The sequence below is a fragment of the Canis aureus genome, chromosome 31, assembly GCF_053574225.1.
Source record: "Canis aureus isolate CA01 chromosome 31, VMU_Caureus_v.1.0, whole genome shotgun sequence".
NCBI classification, from domain to species: domain Eukaryota; kingdom Metazoa; phylum Chordata; class Mammalia; order Carnivora; family Canidae; genus Canis; species Canis aureus.
Window position 1 is genome coordinate 6,702,620 of NC_135641.1, and position 22,151 is coordinate 6,724,770.

A 22,151-nucleotide genomic window follows, 5' to 3' on the forward strand; every position below is an offset into this window, starting at 1 on the left:
TTTGAATTTTGAATTTGAACTCTTTTTTAGAGCCACCAATACATGGCCTGATCTTTCATGACACTGACAGGTCCCAGTCTGCCATATAATTACAAGGGTAAACAATCCCTACACTGACAACCATCTATCCCCATGCAACCATCCTACTTTTCCTTTTCAGCAAAGTATTCAATAAATTACATGAAATAATCAAAACTTTACTATAAAGTGTTAGATGATTTTGCCTAACTATAGGTTTATGGAAGTGTTCTGAGCATGTTTAAAGTAGGTGAGATTAAGGTAAGTTTGATATCTGGTAGGTTAGTGTAAAATGCATTTTTGACATAATGATATTTTCAACCTATGATGGGTTGGTTTATCAGGATAAAACTCCATATTAGGTTGAGGAGGATCTGTATTTATATTATTCCCTATCACTGGCTGGACAAATTGAAAGTCAGGTTGTTTCAAATACTAAGAAGTATTCAGCTTTTTTGATACTTTTGATTTGAGATTGTAAATGCAATTAGTTTTATTTTAGGTATTATGTGATAAGCAAGATCCTGACCCTCCATAAGAAACAATAAAATAATATGTTAGAATAACCTTTTACATTATGTTTTTAATGCCCAAAATAAAACTGGAAGTAAAAATACTGAGCATAATTTTATTTCACCGTCTCAGACTCCTGTTTTGTAAAATATAGCTATTTCTCGACATTAGTGTTGTATTTCTCCAGCAATTGTTCACATTTCCACTCTCCCTCTCTCTAAAAACAGACATTTCATTACATCATCTTCCTTATCATCATTATTCTAAATCATAATTTTTATAGGTAATTTATGAATGTTTTACTTAATTTGAAAAAGAATCAACTGTTTCTGAGTGATGATGCGAAGACAATGCCTTTTATTCCTATTTGGTTGTAAAATTTCCCCTCTTGATTGTTCATAAAGAAAAAAGAAAGGACCGTAGTGTTACCTGTGGAAAGGGAACAGAGAGACACGTAGTACCCCAAATTATTAAAATATATAGACAATAGGGCAGCCCCGGTGGATTAGCGGTTTAGAGTCACCTTCAGCCCAGGGCGTGATTCCAGAGACCCGAGATCAAGTCCCATGTCAGGCATGGTGCCTGCTTCTCTCTCTGCCTGTCCCTATGTTTCTCTCTCTCTCTGTGTCCTTAATAAATAAAATCTAAATCTAAAATTATGTCGTTGCTGAGATTAAATATTTCAGCTTTTTAATTTTTATTCATATATACTTATTTATTTATGTATTATTTATTTATTCACTTTTTAATGTATTTTAACTGTCATGACAATTAGGGCATTTATCTTAAGTCAAATTTAACCAAGAAGAGTGTCAATATTATTTTTGACTGTTTAAATTTCATTAATTTTATTTTGGTTATAAATTTTTCAAAGATTTTACTTACAGGATTTAAGAGTTTATACTGAGGTGACCCAAAGAGAAAGAACCTTTGAAGACAGTAGGCAGTAAGAGGTAGGAGGTAATGCACTTCAGGGCAAACAATCTGCGCCCAGAAAGCCAAGGGTCTGGGAAGTCACTGAGGCAGCAGCACATGCTGAGGGGCAACTGTCTATAGGGGCAGAGGCTCTTCTCTCTGTCTGTCTGCCTTGAGACTCCATTAGGTCGAAGACTTGTGGGGAAAGCTGGGGAATTTGAGCAGAAGACAGAGAAGCTACAATTATTTCTCATTTGTTTTGTAATCTGTTCAATAACAGAGGAAATGAACATTTATGCCACACTGTGCTCTTGCATAAAGTTAGGAGAAGTGGGTATTAAAAAACAAAGAAAGAAAACTGGTTTTTAATCCTCTTATAAAATAAATACAACTGAATTATCTTAGTAAGGCTTGTTGGTTTCAAGCATAAAGAACATATTTACTAGACATGTAAAAAATTACAATAAAATATAACTTTGCCATCCCTGAAATAACAAATGTTAATAATTTAATATATATCTTTGTCTTTCATTTTTGAAAAATAGCATCCCTAGATATTTTGAATGATCATATTTTTTTAGTTTGCGTGTCAAAATTAATTGTAAACACCAATTTAGCACCTGTATAGTAAGTCTTTATATAGAATAATTTGATTCTTTTCCAATTCTACCCATGCAGCATTGTTTTATTTTGTTTTTACTATTGCTTTGCTTTTTGGCATAATTTGTTTTTTGCTATAATACAAAAAAAAAAGCTGTCATAAATATATGTAAACAAAATTATCAGTCTTGTTTTTACCTCATTTCCTTAGTGTATTATAAAATTAAATTATTGTTACTGCAGCTTTTTTTATATATATGGCTAATTGGTTTTTGGAGAAGAGAAAACCTGACCTATTTATCCAGGAACAAACTAGGGTTTTAAGTATGACTTTTATGCTACAACCATAATCACTATACATGATTATAGTACTTACCAGAAGGAAATTTACTGAGATATGTCTATAGCTATACTTGTATCTGTATTTCTATATGTTGGAAATATTCCTTATAAAATATAAGGAATGTTGGAAATATTCCTTATAAAATAAAAGTATTCATTCATATATCATATTAATACTCATTTTTATATTTTCATGGCTAAAATGAAATGCATTTCATCAGTAAAATTTTAGATGATCATTTTCCACTCAAAAGCAAGAATATATCTTGGTTGGTAATCTAGTTGGAAATGTAGGCCTAACATAGAAATGAGAAAGTTATTGTCATTCTTGCATTCACTATATGGTCCACATCAATAGACCATATACTCAGGTCTTAATGTGCTCTCTGTATGGATGACTAACTTCACAGAGTGGGAGGAAGCCCTAAAGTAAGTAGGGTCGGGGGTTGGTCACCAGAGTAAAGCCAACTAAGAAAGTGGAATAATCTTCATAGAGCCTAACAATATGAATGGAGATTAACTTATTCTGAGAGTAAAGACTGAATGAGAGAATGTCAAAAATGAAACAGTCATTAATATGTGAATTTTCTTATAATACACAGGGTTGTGTGTATTCTTTTTAGGTACCATGTTTAAGAGTGCAGTCTTGGAGGGTACTGGCTAGAAACGGAATAGTGTCATCTCTAGAACAGGGAAATCTAGATTAACTAGACACCAACATAGTTGTACCCTAGCAGATTTTGTTGATGGTGACGATGTAGATAATAAAAATGAGTTGAAAGGGATAATGACACATGTGGCAGGTTACCTTTGGGAGGTTTCTATCTAATCTATGAAGGCAAAAGACTAAGCATCTGGGACTGAGGGGCCACCAGCATATTTGACATGCAGGATGAGAGCAGAGAAGTTTTGATTTCTCTCCCAGCTGTCCGAGGGACACTGCCTGCACACAATTCTCAGACTTCAAGGACTGGAAGATAAATCTCCTTTCACTAATTGTTTTCAGTAACCATTGAAATGTGACTAAGGCATGCAGAAAAGGTGATGGCAAACCATAATTTTTAAAAGGAAACTTTCAGGAACGCCTGGGTGGCTCAGCAGTTGAGCGTCTGCCTTTAGTTTAGGGCCTGATCCCAGGGTCCAGGATCAAGTCCTACATCAGGGTCCTCGCAGGAAGCCTGCTTCTCCCTCTGACTGTGTCTCTGCCTCGCTTCTCTCTCTCTCTCTCTCTTTGTGTGTGTGTGTGTATCTCTCATGAATAAATAAATAAAATCTCTTAAAAAAATAAAAGGAAACTTTCAAAACTGAAAATATGATGAAATTTCTAGCCATCTCTTGGTTCCTACTTAAGAGTTTTTACCAAGTTATATCTGTAGAGTAATTTAAAAGATACTCTTGGATGGAAATATGGATAATTATGTTATGCAGTAGCACAAAAATATTTAGTAAAATAAATACCTACAGAAGGCAGACTCCAGAGTCTAAATCCAGGTGAAAAACTATAAAGATTCAGGGTAATAATATTTTGCCTTGTACTCTCTCCTTTTAACAAGGAGACACAAGAAAAAAATAAATGAATCAGTCTATTTGTATGAAGAAATGAAAGTGAGTAGATAGTAATTTAGGGCTTTAAGTGTTAGAAAAATTGATTGCCTCTATACTTCAAAAGTATGGGATAAGACACAAGCAGCTTTGAGTGATAAAGTCTTATTAATATTCACATGTGACATATATATGAGTATGTCCTTCTCACCCAATGCCATTATTTCTAATAGCCTCAAGGTAGCTTCCATTACATTGAGAAAAAAAAAAAAGATTGGACCAGGGAATACAAGAAATAAAGTTTTTAGTTCGATTACCCTGCCCCTGGTTTAATATCCTATATGGAGTTCATATGGATAAAGGTGAGGGGAGATATATAATTTAACTCTTTAGTTTATAAGTCACTAGACTTGGAAGCTCCCTATCTGGAACTGATAGAAAAGACTTGCATCTTTTAAAATCCTTCTTTTTAAATTTTATTTATTCATGAGATACACAGAAAGAGAGAGAGAGACATAGGCAGAGGGAGAAGCAGGCTCCATGCGGGAGCCCAATTTGGGACTCAATCCTGGATCCCGGGATCACACCCTGAGCCAAAGGCAGACTCTCAACTGCTGAGCCACCCAGGCATACCTAAAACAAAAATTTTTTAAGCTCTACCTTATAGTGTCAGTTTGGGTCTGAGAAGATTTTTCCATCATTAAAGGTACAAGAGATTTCTTATAGGCAGACTATGAGCAGATGAGGAGAACCTTCAGATTATAATTCAAGTTAACATCTGTGGGAAAGAAAGGGAAGTGAGGAGACATGGATGGGAAGGCTGTATGGGTGTACAACAATGCCAAGAAAGGTTAGCTAGGCTAATGCAGAGCCCTTGAGCCAATGTTGTCCAAAAAGGAAGACCACACCTCACGCCAATGGGCCTGCTTTAGTAAGTACCAGTACAATGCTCAGGCATTACCTGGCAGCAGCTCACCAGAAGTGGGGCATCAGCTGGAATGCAGTGGTTAATCCAGAAAAGCAGCAGCTGGAAATCTTAGCAAATCATGCTTCTCACAGTGGGAAGTTCAAGTAACTTATTTTTATGGCTGCTACAGTCCATCCCCCCGGAATCATTAGAATTTTGGCTGGTTAGCCTAGGCCAGCAGGGCAGGTCATATAATGCCTGTTAAGAAAGAATGGAAACAGCTAGTACAACATGTACCTCCACCCCTCCCAGAGTCTACACACTAACCTTACATTTACTCATAGACAATAGTATGAGTTTGCAGATTATCCTAGCTATTAGAAAGGAACATTAGCCTTCTAGGGAAGATTTCCCTGAGACAGAGACTCCCGCAGGAAACAGACATTAACTAACAGTTGGCCCTCACAGACCCAAAGTATTGGGATTACAGTGCTAATGACAGTTACCTATTAGAAAATAAGAAATTGAGTTAATGTATCTAGATACCTTTTAAAAATACTTCTTAAAAAAAAAATTCTTGCTGTATTAGTTGAGACTGAGTTAGCAAAAAGGTATATACCCCAGGGCCCAACCAAACAGCAATGTGAATGAGATTGTTGAATAAAGGGATCTCCAAAGCTGAAAAAGAAGCAGTAATGTTGACCTTCCTACCTGATACAGAGTTTTGGATGGGCTAACCAAAAGCTCCTTCATTCTAGCTACAGCCCCCAGGCCATTCAAATCTGAATGTATTTGCTTACTGACATACCCCTTGAACCATTTGTTGCAGAACTAATGCCATTTTGAAGGCTTGACTTTCTCTTCTGCCTCCAATTATTTGAAGATAAGGTGATCTCTACCGGAGAAACCCTGATTTACAATAGGAAGCAAACTATGTTAATACTCCTGCATGTAAAGCTCAAACACAATTTAAGCTTAAACTGTAACCAAGATATAATCAATATTGTTTAAAGCTCTATAGAGGACACAAAGAATGAAACTGAAACCAAATGAAAAGCATGTGACAGTCAAATGATGACAACCAGGGCCTTGCTCAAGACAGACAACCACACTAAAGTCTAGAAGTTCCTCTGAGGACTTATAATTAACCTTTGATTTCATCTGCTTAACATTTGAGACTTATCTCCCCCTCCTGTTCCCTTTAAAAATCCCCTGCCTGGGGCTGCCTGGGTGGCTCAGTGGTTCAGTGTCTGCCTTTGGCTCAGGGCATGATCCCAGGTCTCAGGATCCAGTCCCACATCGGGCTCCCTGCGGGGAGCCTGCTTCTCCCTCTGCCTTGTGTCTCTGCCTCTCTCTGTGTCTCTCATGAATAAATAACTAAAACCTTTTTTTAAAAAATGCCCTGCCTGCACAGAGGTTGTAAAAAGGTTATTTAAGACATTAAGGTCTGCTACCTTCTCACCATATATTTCAAACTTTTCTTTTGCTCTTGTTATAAACAAGAACATAGGCTTCAAATACATGATTTTACACCACAACAAAATATTTTTAGCTCTACGTAGTTCACATATGTGTACCATTATGTATCTTGCGTTTGTCTTTCTCTTGTACACCCCACCTGAATGCAACCCAGCATAATTTACTTTCAAGTTTTACCAATGAGTTTCTGTTTTTCCTTCTCATCATACATCTTATAGTGATCACAAGTGACAGACATAAAAAGAAATTCCTATGCCATAATTAAGATTAAATTAATTTTCTTCTGTCACTCAGCTAATTAGTGCAATAGCCAAGATATTTTGGATATCAGAAGGTAAAATATCTAAAATATCTTTTACTGTATCAGATCACAAATCATCACCTTACCCGTCACACAGAAAGTAAGCATGTGTTTTTCATATATGACATGAGATAGTAAAGCAATTGAAAATGAAACAAAGTTTGATATTTTCCATCTTTCTAACCTCCTCTTCAGTATTCTGCATAACTGAGTTTAGGTAAGAATTCTAACACTAACATTGCTTGGCTTTTCTCAAGAGGAATTATCTTGCCTCAAACACTAAAAATCAGGAGGACAAATTCAAAGCTTTGTTTAAATATAAACTGTTCCTTGTGGGATTCAAAAGCACCCTAGTAAGTAATTATTGAAGTGGTAGTATTTCCTGAAGATCCATTTGGTTTACTCACTTTTTGTGAAGAATTCTATATTAATTACCTTTGCATGATCACCATTTTCAGATGCTAGACATTGTTTTATTATCATGAAAATCTCTTAAAGCCACTCTTCGGATTCTATAACAAATTTTATCCTACAACTAATGTTTCTATTGTCCACAAGATGGTACATTAATCATAAGAAATATATTCCTTCCAACAAATAAATATGTGACTCGAAAATTAATTTTCAGAATTATTTAACTATTTTTATATTTTTGATAATTCCTCACCATCAAAAAAAACTTTAAAAGTACAAATATATGTCATACAATATATACACATAATTGATATGGCTATAATTAACTGATTAAGAAATATTAATTTGCTAGGGGCACCTGGGTGGCTAGGTTGGTTAAGCATCCAACTCTCAGTTTCAGCTCAGGCCATGATCTCAGAGTCCTGGAATCAAGCCTCAAATTGAGCTCCATGCTCAGTGGGGAGTCGGCTTGAGGATTCTCTCAGCCTCCTTCTGCCCTTCCCCAGTTTACATGCTGTTGTCCCCCCCTAAAATAAATAAATAAATCTTTTAAAAATACAACTTTATTAGTGAGATTAGTGAGGTACTGTGATTTATAATAAGATATTTATTTGGTCTTACTCCTGTTCCTGGCTGAGCTCCCCAAATCCTTAGAATTTCCTAAGTGATGAGAAGCAACAAAGCTGTTTTTGTTCCGTTAATGAGGTGGCTCTGAAACCCCACCTAAGAATGGAGGTTGATGACCAGAACTAACTTTGTGACTAGAGGGTCAGAACTTCCTGTCTGGAGGTGGAATCAGTCCTGAATGGCTATCAACGTTATCAATCAGACCTGTGTAATGTAACCTCCCTGTAAAGAACCCAAAGGGACAGGACTGCATTCAGAGAGCTACCAAGTTGGTGAGTGTGCAGAGATCTGGGGAAAGCTGCATGCTTGGAATTCTGTAAAAAGTACAGTTCCATTCTGAGCTTGGAAACTCCATGCCCTTTCCCCATACCTTCCCCTAGGTATCATTCCATCCGGATATTCATCTGTATCCTCTAGCATATCCTTTTATAACAAACCAATAACTCAGTAGGTAAAATGTTTTGGAGTTCTGTGAGCCCCTGAAGCAAATTAACTGGATCCAAGGAAGTCATGGAAACCTCTGATGATAGCCAGTGGGTCAGAAAAACAGATAACAGCCTGCATTCCTGACTGGCACCTGAGTCCAAGGAGGGGAACTGTCCTTGCCACTGGTGTCCAGAGGGTTTAGGGCCATCTTGTAGGACTGAGCACTTAAACTGTGGAATCATACACTTTCTCAGGCTAACGAGGGTCAGAATGGAGTTGAAATCATAGGACAGCCAGCTAGTGTCTGAGTATTGTTTTCTGGTGGTGTGGGGAAGTGTCCCTACTCACACACACACCACACACACAATTAGAATTGGAACCAGGAATTTAAAAGATTATAATGTGTGGGAAATATCAGAAAGGGAGACAGAACGTAAAGACTGCTAACTCTGGGAAACGAACTAGGGGTGGTAGAAGGGGAGGAGGGCGGGGGGTGGGAGTGAATGGGTGACGGGCACTGGGGGTTATTCTGTATGTTAGTAAATTGAACACCAATAAAAAATAAATTAAAAAAAAAGATTATAAGCAGAAACCAGTGATTTTTTTAGTATGACTTAGAAGTGATTTCTTACAAAAATATATTCTTATTATTTCAAGTAGGTTGATAAGCCACTTTGACTAATCCCTGGGCTCCCCTTACACAATTCCCCTAACCTCTAGTAAATCTTATCTAGTTTACATCTAATTACAAGAGGATCTCATATTATTAATTACTGTCCTACTTCCTTTTCCAATGCCAATTTGTAATGGCAATTTTCTGGGATCCCAAATAGCTGTACTTGACCTTTCTTTCCTGTGAGCTCATGCCTAAACAAAGTAAACGTTCAGTAAATGTTAAGGCCTTTTCTCACCTGACAAAACCCCATATATATAACTTGGTTTTAGCCGGAGGACCAGCTTTTCATTTCTCATTCTAATACACGACTAACACTAAATCTTTCCTTCAAAAAATTCATGCTGCCCCTCCTTTCTTCCTCTGCCTAAACCTTCTTTGAACCACAGCCCATGTAAGGTAGGTGGCCTGTGTGTGAGCCCACTTTCAGATATCACCTACCTGGTGGTTGGGATTCAGAAAATCTACATTCTGTATTCACTTTTGCTCATGTTGTAACACTATGTCACTACTATTAGGGAACATTACATTAATCATTTTCCTAAACTGTGATATAGATAGATAGATAGATAGATAGATAGATATAGATGATATAGATAGATATAGATAGATAGATATAGATATAGATATAGATATAGATATAGATAGATTTAGATATAGATATATAGTTTGTTTGCCCTAGACATCCCCTCTTCTACCTCCTTTACATAGTGTATTCAGGTTCTCTACGACATAACCACCATGGTGCTCTATATTATTCCAAGATAAGCGTAACCTAATCTGATCATATATCTCAATGTTTAAATTAGTTTCAAGAGAAACTAATTTTTGAAGTGTTATTGAGATATAATTCACCCATTTGAAGTTACAAATAATTTTTAAGTATGTTCACAAATGTGTGCAAATATTACTTACAGTCAATATTAGAACATTTTCATCACCTCAAAAAGAAACCTTGTATGCTTTACTTATAAATTCCCTAAACTCCCAGAGACCCTCTAGCCTCTCACAACCACTAATCTACTTTCTAAGAGCCATGGTTATATGAGACATCAACAGTAAAAAAAGCTGGGTGATAGGAAACAAAATCTCTTTACTATCTTTACCATTTTTATGTAAATCTAAAGTTATTCTAAAGTAAAAACAATTTAAAAAATACATCAATACATATGGTATGGAGCAATACATTGTATCATTAGACTGATATGTATATTGTTCTTGTACAAAACGAGACTATTCCCAGTACTCATATTAATTTACCATATCCTCACAACAGTCCAGTAGAATTGACCATCTCTTAGAGGTGAAATTCAGGCCCAGAGAGTCAGTGAATATCCCAAGATGCTCAGCCTAAGAATATCAAGACTCTACACCCTGGCTTCTGGCTCTCTAGCCCATGCTTTCAGCCCCTGTTCTACTAACTCTTCTAAATGACAGGCTTGAGGAATTCAATATTTGGTGAAACAGAAGATGTTGAAATATAAGATTAAAAACTCAAGCTGTTTTGCCAAACATGAGTTTTAAAAAATTGCAATTATTGGCACAGGAGTGATATTTTTCGCTTAAAAGTAACATGAAATCAAAAAGGTCTAATTGTGGAGGAAGGTAGGTTAGATTTGGGTCTACATGCCCACTGACACTGGCAACAAAAGGTGGATATGTTACAAAACTCTGGAATGTGTCTAAAAGGGCCAGGACCCTCACTCCACTATCAAATTGTCATATTGGAACATTGATTGAATCCTTCTATTTGTCAGTACCGTCGCATGCAGATAACACCTATCTCCAATGACTGCACAACTATGCAGCAAGAAGGTGAGTGATTTATCAGTGCTTTAAAATCAGTGGAGGGTGGTGTAATGGCCAAAGAGTGATTTGAGTAAGGACAGGACATCTATTTCATGTAGGGTGGTCTGGAAAGGACTACTCACCAGGGACAAATGAATAGAGACCTTTATAATTCAAGGATGTGAGTCATAGGGTCTTCTTAAGAAAGTATTTTAGGCAGAGAGAAGATGTTCCAGGCAAGAGAAATCCAGAGAGAAGGAGAAAGATGATGGTGGACTAAGTAAGAATATAGAGGCCCCAAAATGATTTGCAAACCTAAACCACTCTATTATTCACATATTCTCATAACATTGTCTGAGACATGTCTTCTACTCACAAAATGTCCTCTTCCTTGAAGTCTCATAGCACATATAGTCTACATACACCACACAAATTAACAATTTACATATATAGGACTCTGCACAGACCCTGCATGAGTGTTGTTTTTTTTTTTTTTTTCCTGCATGAGTGTTTATCTTCCACCTGGAACTGCATTGTAAATTGCTTCATGGCAGTTTATCATATAGTATGTGTGTGCATATGTGTGTGCATGAATGTGTATTTATTTAATCACCTGAATCATCTAGAAAATTATCAAGATTATATTATATGATTGATCAATTCTAACAGACACATTGCTATACAGCAGGAACTATGGCTTTAAAAAAAACAATTTTATTTATTCATGAGAGACAGAGAGAGAGAGAGAGAGAGAGAGGCAGAGACACAGAGGGAGAAGCAGGCTCCCTGTGGGGAGCCCAATGTGGAACTCAATTCCAGCACGATGAGATCATGACCTAAGCCAAAGGCAGATGCCCACCCACTGAGCCACCCAGGTGCCCCAGAAACTATGGCTTTGATTATAATTCTTTAGTCATAGGTCCTATAAATTTTGCATATACTCATTGGAACGAAAATTATCTTAAATTTATAATATAACCTACAGATTTGAGCAGAACTGTGCATGCATTATCATATATTGTGATCCAGTTTACAGTCATGAGAGATAGTCAAAGGTCACTTTAATCTCATTTGATAAACAGGTCAACATTCTCTTTGAGAAACCAAATGACTTTCTTTATACAGTTAATAAGTAGCAGAGACCAACGTTGAACCAAGGTCATTGGGCCCTTGTTTATTTTCCCCTTTGTTATAAGCCAAAAATGACTAAAATCTTAAATATTGCAAAATAAGATTAAGGCTATAAACATTAAAAGAAATATTATTATGGTTCTTATAAAAGCAAGAACCACAGTTCTGTTAATTGAATTGGAGTCATGCCCCTGACAAATAAATTCTCTGGACCCTGGCAGTAAAGAAAACTACTTTTAAAAGGTTGTATTTCTAAAATGTTAGCACAACACAAAATGATAGCTTTCAGGGGAACTACATTTCTAACAAAAAAAATTGCATGAATTGCTCTTTGGATAAATGAAAGATTCACTCTCATATCTTGCCCACAAGTGAGTAGAATTCCAATGTGACCATTCTCAAAACTTAATATTAAATATTAAAATTATTGAATTATTTTCAGGGAGAAAAATCAAGAAGGATGCAAGGCTGAGGACTGGATGAGAATTCAAAAAGAATTCTTGGATTTTCTATGAAACTAGAAGCTGAATCTCGGGCAGATCATGTATTATATTAATGTACAGATAGAGCAAACCCTCATCTTAATTACTCATATATGTATTTCCCATCTTCTCATTATGTGTAGCAAAATTTGAATCCAAGTTTGGATTCTTTTAGCCTCTTGGAATTCTACTTAGAGACTTCCTTGTCTTCATCAAGTGAATAAATAGAGAAGAAATGTAAAAAATGTTAAATATTACCAAAAATTGGGTGGTAGGCAAATCTGCTGCCAAAAGCCATATAATGATTTCCAAAGACAAAAGTTTGTGTCTTCTCCATGCACTCACCTTCATTAGCTTGACTACTGGAATATTTACAACATAGAATTTACAATATAAAACCTATGTGTGTTACTCAGTATTAGATTTATCATTAGATTCTGTTGCCTATCATAGTTGTAAGCTGAGAAGATAGAACTTCAGCTTTATAGAAACATGTGGCCTGAAGCCATTCAAAATGCCAGCATTGTCAAGCAGGCATTTAATAGTCAACAGATGACAAATAATCAAATCCACATGTGCTATATTTCTTTTAACAAAAATGTATCTCATGCTGAACAGCTCATTGACAGAACCTAAGGCAAAATTACATTGCTGAATTCTTTAATAATTAAGCTGAATATGATACAATATATATGAAAGTATTAAGCATATTGAAAATCACTGGTTTTAACATGGAGACTGGAGGTATATAGCATTACTATATAGGAATCTACAGTTAAAAGACACAGGAAATAAGTAAGCCCAGACTAAATGAGAGGATTTTTCAAGGTAGGAAATTGAGTCATAATTTGTAGTTTTAGAGCAAATAACAGCTCATTCTGGTGAAAGTGCCAACACTGTTGCTCAGGAGATTTAGTCACTTCACTGCATTTGCACTTATAAGACCAAAATGGCAGACCTGTAGATGCACTGCTCTCCTTCAAATAGCAGGGATGTGCACATCTCAATATATTCTACATATTTAAAAACTGGTAATTTTGTTATCTGGTTTTATTTTGGAGAAGATTTCAAACACATATTCTTGTGTGTTCATATTTTTAAAATGTAACATAAAGACATGAGATCTGGGGACTTGATTTTTATGAGTATCAGTAGCTGCTGTGAGCCACATTCATCTGGAGATTATTTATGTATAATGTGTGAGAGAGATTGTTGAGTAGCACTCTCGCACGGACTGTAAAATGACAGTGGTCTGCCAATCCTGTTTGTCAAAATGTAAAAATGCATACTAAATTATTGGATGATTTTTTCTTTTAGATGAGGAAAATTTATATGGCATTATTCTAGATGAAAAATAAACTCTGAATTGGTGTCCTAAGATCTAATGATAGGTATTAATGGGTTTTCTAGAGTCTGTTTTCCACAGAGCATTATTTGGCAGTAAAACTAGGATTGTCAGGGTCAGGAAAACACAGGAGAGGATTTCTCTGAGTTTGGTCAAAGATGTTGCTGTCAGCCTTTTCCCTAGCAATTTCCTTTGAACCCAGAATAACATTCCTATGGACTCTGTCACTATGCCAACATATTGTATCACAAATACCCTAGAATTTTGCAAAAGAATTAAAAAGTTAATCTCAAGGTCTATGTCCATTTATGCAACCAGACTGACCACCTTCCCACCTATACAAAATTTGTAACAAGAAGCAAAGAACATAATAGATATAAAAACATCAAACCCAAAACACTTGACGAGGATCACAATGGATGCCATAAATATTTCTGTTTTTTAAGATTTTTATTTATTTATTCATGAGAGACACAGAGAGAGAGAGAGGCAGAGACATAGGCAGAGGAGAAGCAGGCTCCCTCTGGGGAGTCTGATGCAGGACTTGATCCCAGGACCCTGGGATCATGACCTGAGCCAAAAGCAGATGCTCAACCACTGAGCCACCCAGGTGCCCCGCCATAAACATGTCTTGATTAATTCACAGATACACAGCATAAGCCTATATAAAAAACACTCTTGCATATAAAACTTGACCCTCCTGAAACATTTAACATGGACTTAGCCCAATGTATCTCACTGCTATTTCAATTATTATAATTTGAATAGCTCATTTATAATAGATAATGGCCATATTTACTCATTATGACTAAGATCTGATAAAAAAATATTTTCACTTTAAGTGAAACTTTAAAATCTTATTGCTATCTTTAATTTTTAATTAGGAAAGAAATCCCTTTGAGGCAACATAAAGCACTACACTGATTATGTATTTCATCATTGTTCCTGGTGCTGAGGGCAAGAGCTGGGCTCATTTTCAAAATTGTAAGAAGAGGAGCATCTGGGTACCTCAGTTGGTTAACTATCTGCCTTGGTTCATGTCATGATCCCAGGGTCCTGGGGTTGAGCCCCACATTGAGCCCGCATTGAGCACTGAGTCTCCCACTCAGCATGGAGTCTACTTCTCCTTCTGTCCCTGCTTGTGCTCTCTCCTTCTCAAATAAATAAATTTTTAAAATCTTTTAAAAAACAAATATCAAACCAAAAATGCCCTTACCTAAGTAAATAAATAAATAAATAAATTCAATTTGTATCCTTAAATAGTTACTATGTACATGAATTTAAGAGTATAAAGAAAAACTTTATTATTTGGTAAGAAAAGTAAAAATAGAAAATGAAAATACTGCCAAACCTGATTTTTTTGGCACATAGAAAGATTGAATCATAAGAAAATTTAGAGATTTTCGCTACACTTTGGAAATTCCCATTTGACTAGTCATTATTTGTTTTTTCTCTATTTACAAACATAAGACAATCAAAGTTGTTAATATTACCATAGTAATAACAGAATATGAGTCACAACTGAATTGCTAGTTTCTATAAATATACTAAACCATTAAGTGGGCAATTTTTAATATATTCTAACAATATAATAGTTAGATGATGCAATTTAAAATATTTTTGGTGAAATACTGTTTCTTTTCTTTAATCTTTTCTTATCTGTCCAGTAAAAAACTTTTATGAAATAAAATAAATTGTCATGGTAATATCAAATTGCCAAACAATTTCTAAAATCTTTCAGAAATCTCTTAATTTCTGAAACTAGGAGCTGGTTCTTTGAAAGAATTAATAAGATCAATAAACTTCTAGCCAGACTTATCAAAAAGAAAAGAGAAAGGACCTAAATAAATAAAATCATGAATGGAAGAGAAAAGATCACAACCAACACCAAAAGAATACAAACAATTATAAGAGAATATTATGAGCAATTATATGCAAACAAATTAGGCAATCTGGAAGAAATGGATACATTCCTAAAAACACATAAACTACCAAAACTGAAGTAGGAAGAAATGGAAAACCTGAACAGATGCATAACCAACAAAGAAATTGAATCAGTAATCAAAAATCTCCCAACAAATAAGGCTGGATGGCCTCTCAGTGGAATTCTGCCAAGTATTTAAAGAATTAATACCTATTATTTTGAAATTGCTTCAAAAAATAGAAATGAAAGAAAAATTTCCAAACTCATTTTATGAGGCCAACATTACCTTGATCCCAAAACCAGACACATCCCACCAAAAAGGAGAATTAGAGACCGATATCCCTGATGAATCCATCAAAATCCTAGAAAAGATTCCAGGCAGCAATCTCTTCAACCTTGGTGGCATCAAGTTGTTGCTAGACACATCTTCAAAAGCAAGGGAAACAAAACAATAATGAACCCTTGGGTCCTCATCAAGATAAAAAGCTTCTGCACAGCAAAGGAAACACTCAACAAAAATAAAAGGCAACCTACAGAATTGGAGATGATATTTGCAAATGTCTCATCAGATAAAGGGCTAGTATCCAAGGTCTACAAAGAACTCATCAAACTCAACACCCCAAGAAACAAAAAAAAAAACAAAAAAAAAGTCAAGAAATGAGCAAAAGACATGAACAGACATTTCTCTAAAGAAGACCTACACATGGCCAACAGACACATGAAAACATGCTCTGCATCATTTGCCATCAGGGAAACGCAAATCAAAACCACAATAAGATGTCACCTCACACCAGTGAGAATGGGGAAAATTAACAAGACTGGAAAAATACAGCTATTGGTGAGGGTGCAGAGAAAGGGGAACCGTCTTATCCTGTTGAAGGGAATGCAAGCTGGTGCAGCCACTCTGGAAAACAGTATGGCAGTTCCTGAAAAATGAAATAAAATAAAAATAGAGCTACCCCATGACCCAGCAATTGCAGTATTAGGTATTTATCCTAAAGATACAAACATAATCATTTGAAGGGGCATATGCACCCCAATGCTTATAGCAGCCATGTCCACTACAGCCAAAGTATGGAAAGAGCTCACATATCCATTGACAGATTAATGGATAAAGAAGAATGGTATAAATATACAATGGAATATCAAAAAGAATGAAATCTTGCCATTTACAAAGACATGGATGAAACTAGGGACATTATGCTAAGAGAAATAAGTCACATTAAGACAAATATCATATGATTTCAGTCATTTGAAATTTAAGAAACAAAACAGATGAAGATAGAAGGGAAGAAAAAATAAAATAAGATGAAAATTGAAAAGGAGATACACTATAAGAAATGCTAAATTCTAGGAAACAAACTGAGGGGTGCTGGAAGGGAGGTGGGTGGAGGGAAGGAATAACTGGATAATGAGCATTAAGGAGGGCACTTGATGTAATGAGCACTGGGTGTTACATCCAACTGATGAATCACTAAATTCTACCTCTGAAACGAATAATTCTTTTTAATCCTATTTCTAATACCTATCTGGTTTGGGCCATTCACAAATATTTTTGAGGACTGGAAATAATTCATGTCTACACCTTGAATAGCATGAGATAGATACATTATGAGAAAACTATGTTTTGATTTATCCCTAAATTATACATTTTTACATATATTGGTAGGTTCTGGGTCGGTTTGTTTGTTTACTCTGCTTTTTTTGGTTTTGCTGTGGTTTGTTTTTTAGTAATGTCACAGTAAGAGAAATTTACTTTTAAGAAGCCTTCCAATGGTTCTGTGTTCAGCTGTTTGAGAAAACCCAATTGTTTGTCCTGCCTGGAGTTGACAGTCTTCCACAAAGATGGTAGAGAAGCATAAATATGTGGAAGCATGGAAAGGTGGACTGATCATCAGGAAGAATGGAGGGGGAGATATCAAACACCATTTTAGGTCTCAGGTCTGAGGGCCTTTGTTGGTGATCTTACCAATTTCTTTGATAGAAGCACTGGAAATAAAATTGTTAGGACACATGGAGACATTTAGTGGTTTACAGATCGTTTGCGGGTATTAATCAACTTGGCAGTCTTTCCCTACAAGATCATCTAGGCAGTGTCCCTAGAAGAGCACCTACAATTGCCTACTACATTGATAGTTAAGCACTGGTGCAGAATAAGAGTTTAATAAATACTCATAGTATATATTAAGAGATGATAAAATATCCACGTACAATGGGTCCATTTTCATTAAAGATGTGAAATAAACTTTGTCAACTGAAATCATCACTTGTTTTAAAATATTATAAAACACTTCAGCTATCACATTGTTAAAAATTACTGTTCACAGATCAAACCCCCAGGTTGTGGCAGGCATATTATGAAGGCATTAAATACCACTGAATTAGTGTGCCAGGAGGATACCAAGAACAATATATTGCAAAATGAACACTTCCATACTCTCTTTTCCAGTTTTTAAAATTTCTGTTTGTTTTCTTATAAGTGTTTCTTTATAAATGAACAGAAGGGCAAACTTATGGTTTAATCTATATAATAAAAGTGGAAGTAGTAAGCATGCACTATTCCCTACTTCATTATAAATGTTTCTAAAGTTTTTAAGTGCTGAAGTATAATTTACAAAATTAAAAAAACTCATAAAAATGTAAATGAATATATGTTAAAATTTTTCAATTCACTAGCAAAAACCTGTCAAATGGTAAGTCAGTATGCTAGGGAAATAGAGCAAGGAAGGCTAAAATGAATTTACAAACGGAGACAAAACTGCTTAAGGTCTTACATGCAAAACATGTAACCTTTGGGTTTACCTTTTTTATAAATAGTAACCTACAATCGAATACATAATTTCACAGTGTCTGGGTTCAAATTAATTGGTAAGTAACGAAGTCAAATACAGATCCATTCTTCTTGATATTAAAATAATCTTAGGATGACACCATGAAATTGAAAGGACTTGTAGCTATTGTCTTGCTTAATTTCCAAGATTTGGTTGATTTTTATGATAGGTACATAAGGTACATTACTTGTTGTCAGATTTTGAGAAATATTATTTACCAATTGAATGAAGTTTCACTCAGTTCTTAGTTAAGATTTTTTTTTAATTCATGCAGTGCCCTCTTTTTTAAAAAATGAATCTATAGAAATAATCATGTTTTTTCTTCCTTTAGTGTGACAATGCTGTGACTATCTAACATTAAAGCATACATGTAAGGCTAACAAAAACCATAATATCATGACATTTTGTTTTAGAACTATCTTATTTAGTTTGCTCATATCTTGTTTAGAATTTTTATATAAGTAGAAATGATGTTACCTTATAATTTTTACTTTAATTGAATTTTAATTATATATTTGATAATGGTATTACACTAGATTTATAAAATGAGTTAGAAAAAAATAAAATAAATAAAATGACTTAGAGGGAATTACTGCTTCTTCTAATTTCTGGAAGAAATTTTTTCGATGATATATTATCTGTGATTTTTTTTAGGTTTTGGTTAAAAATACCCATAAATTGTCTAGATCTTGAAAGTGATGAGACTTGAGTGACCATCAAATTGTGTAACATTTAGTGGTCTAATCATGTTCAGTCTTTAATCTGAGTAATTTAAGTAATTTTTAATTATAATATTCTAGAAAATCTCCCATCTCTCCATTTAATTTTTTGTGTATAACGATTTATATTGTGTCTTGTCAATATGTATGTGTGCATGGGTGTGTGTGTGTTTGCATCAATCTTGGTATCATTTTTTGTGATATTTCTCTCCTTTTTTTAGCTTTGTTTCATCTTCAAATAAATAAATAAATAAATAAATAAATAAATAAATAAAATAAAATTTTTAGAAAACCTGTATATGATAACTCCAGTGTCCAACTGTATATTTATATGATAACTCCTGAAGAATTTTTCTGTTGCCTTTTTTTTTAATTCTTGGATAATTTGTTTCTATTTCCTAATATGCATGATAATTTTTTACTAAATGTTAGACTTTTTGTATAAAATGAAAGTGTAGGACAGCTCCACTTCTAGGGAGATTCAAAAGATATATATTTATTCATCCAAAAACAAACAAAAACCTTGGATATTATTTGTAAAACAAATATAAGGAGACTTTCAAAGGTATGAGAAGAAACTCTTAGCAAATGAATGGATTATTTTAAAGAACAAGCAAATGGAAACTTTAGAACTGAAGAATAGAAGAAAACCTCCATGAATGATTTCAACAACAGAATTGTGGGGGGAAGAAGAAAGAATCAATAAACTTGAAGAAAGATCAAAAGAAATTACCCAATCTGAACAGACAGAAGATAAAGGGGGCAGGGGGGGACCGGGATGAACAGAGCCACAGGGAACCATGGGACAAAAACAAACCAACCAAACAAGCAAACACTGTCATTTATGTTCTGAGTCATAACAGAAGAAGAGAGAGAGGGTAGGACTGAAATACTCAAATAAAAAATGACTGAAAACTTTGCAAGTTTTGAAGGTTTGCAGAAACCATAAAACAACAGACTCAAGGGGTTGTGCAGACCCCAATCAGAATAAACTTGAATACACTTACACCAAGACAAAACATAGCCAAATGTGTGAAAACTAGAGAGAAAGAAAAGATGAAGGGAGCAGCAAGACACACAAAAAAACTTTCCCCAGGGGGAAAAATACTTCAAATAACAGGAGACATCTCATGAGAAACCATGGACACCAGAAGTATGAAGTATGTGGCGGAGCATTTTTAAGGTCTGATAGAAAAAAACTGTTAACTCAGAGCCTTATGACCACAGAAAATATCCTTCAAGAATGAAGGTGAAATGACAGGATTTCCTTCTTTCTCATGGCTGAATAATATTCTGAGATATAGATAGATGATAGACAGATAGATAGATAGATAGATAGATATAGAGATATAGAGATATAGAGATATGAGATATAGAGATATAGAGATAGATATACATCTCACATCTTCTTTATTCATCTGTTGATGGACACTAGGTTTTTCCATATCTTGGCCATTGTGAATGATGCTGCAATAAACACTAGATGCTGAGGCTCCTGGGTGGCTCAGCGGTTGAGCATCTGCGTTTGACTCGGAATGTGATCCCAGGGTCTTGGGATCAGGTCCCACTTTGGGCTCCTGGAAGGGAGCCTACTTTTCCCACTGTCCATGTCTCTGCCTCTCCCTGTGTGTTTCTCATGAATAAATAAATAAAATCTTTAATATTATATATAAATAAATAAGACTAAAGGCTAGGTAATATTACCATTCTGTAAAGTGTTACTAATTTCCTTCTGGCAGGCAATTAGTGCTGTGCTAGGATACTTTAATTAGATTGGAGGATTCAGTATCCATGAACATTGTTCTATTTTTTATTTTCTTCCTCCGTGGTAAATCTACAAAATTCCCTACTGAGAATCTGGCATGTTCAACAGAGACCTTTCTCATGTGCTTGCCCTGAACCCATTGATTTTTCTTCCTAAACACATGATACTCTCAAGAACTTGGCTCAATTTCTCTCTTTCAGTCACAACTAGAAATCCACAAATGTCTCAAATTGTCAGTTGAGCTGAATTTGCGGCTCACCTCTGTTCATATTCCAGGATCATACTTCCTAAGGCCCTACTTGATTTGGGAGTTCTACAAGTCTTCTAAGTGCCCTCAGCTTTCCTTCTTATTCTGCAGGAGCCTATTTGTATACAAAGTTCTCCATCATAGCAAGAAATACAAGTGTCAATTTTTCTCACACAATGAGCCAAAGTCAATCAACAAGAACAAGTCTTAGACTCTAGGAAGGAGGAGGACTGGAAAAGTTTCTAAGAGCCTCAATGAGTACCACACATTCACAGTTTCTGAATCATTTATCTTTTTTATTTCTTAAAATTTTTTAAGATTTTATTTATTTATTCGTGAGAGACACGGAGAGAGAGAGAGGCAGAGACACAGGCAAAGCGAGAAGCAGACTCCATGCAGGGAGCCCGACGTGAGACTGGATCCTGGGTCTCCAGGATCGCACACTGGCCCAAAGGCTGCATCAAACCACTGAGCCACCCAGGCTGCCCTCATTTATCTTAAAAAATATTTTGACTTCTCAGTCTACAATTTATTTAATTCTTCTTATTTTTTCTCTTTATATTTTTATATTTCATTGAGTGATTTCTTCACATCAGTCTTCCAGTTCACTGATTGTCTATTCAAGTGTGTTTATTCGTTATGATTTAGTCCACATGTTTATTTCCAATCTGACATTGCCACATCCAAGATATCAATGTGACTATTTTTCAAGTTTCCCTGCTTTTATTATTTACAATTTATTCTGCAAATAAATTTTTAAATTATTTCAAACTCCTCCCCAAATTACTCTATTATATCTTATTTTGAGGGGGCATGAAATGTCCGATGTTTTTGTCTTCTATGTCACATGACTGTAGACTTTTTAATATTTTGTAAGTGACTACATTTTCAGCAAGAATTACCTTCCACAGTAATTACACTTACTCTTTGTGTGATCCGCCTGGAGTGGATTTGCTATGATCTCTGACAAAGTCTACTCGCTTACCAAGACAAATTATTTTTTTAAGATTTATTTATTTATTCACAAGAGACACAGAGAGCAAGGCAGAGACATAGACAGAGGGAGAAGCAGGCTCCATGCAGGGAGCCCAATGAAGGACTGGATCCTAGGACCTGAGGTCGCAACCTGAGCCAAAGGCAGATGCTCAAATCACTGAGCTAC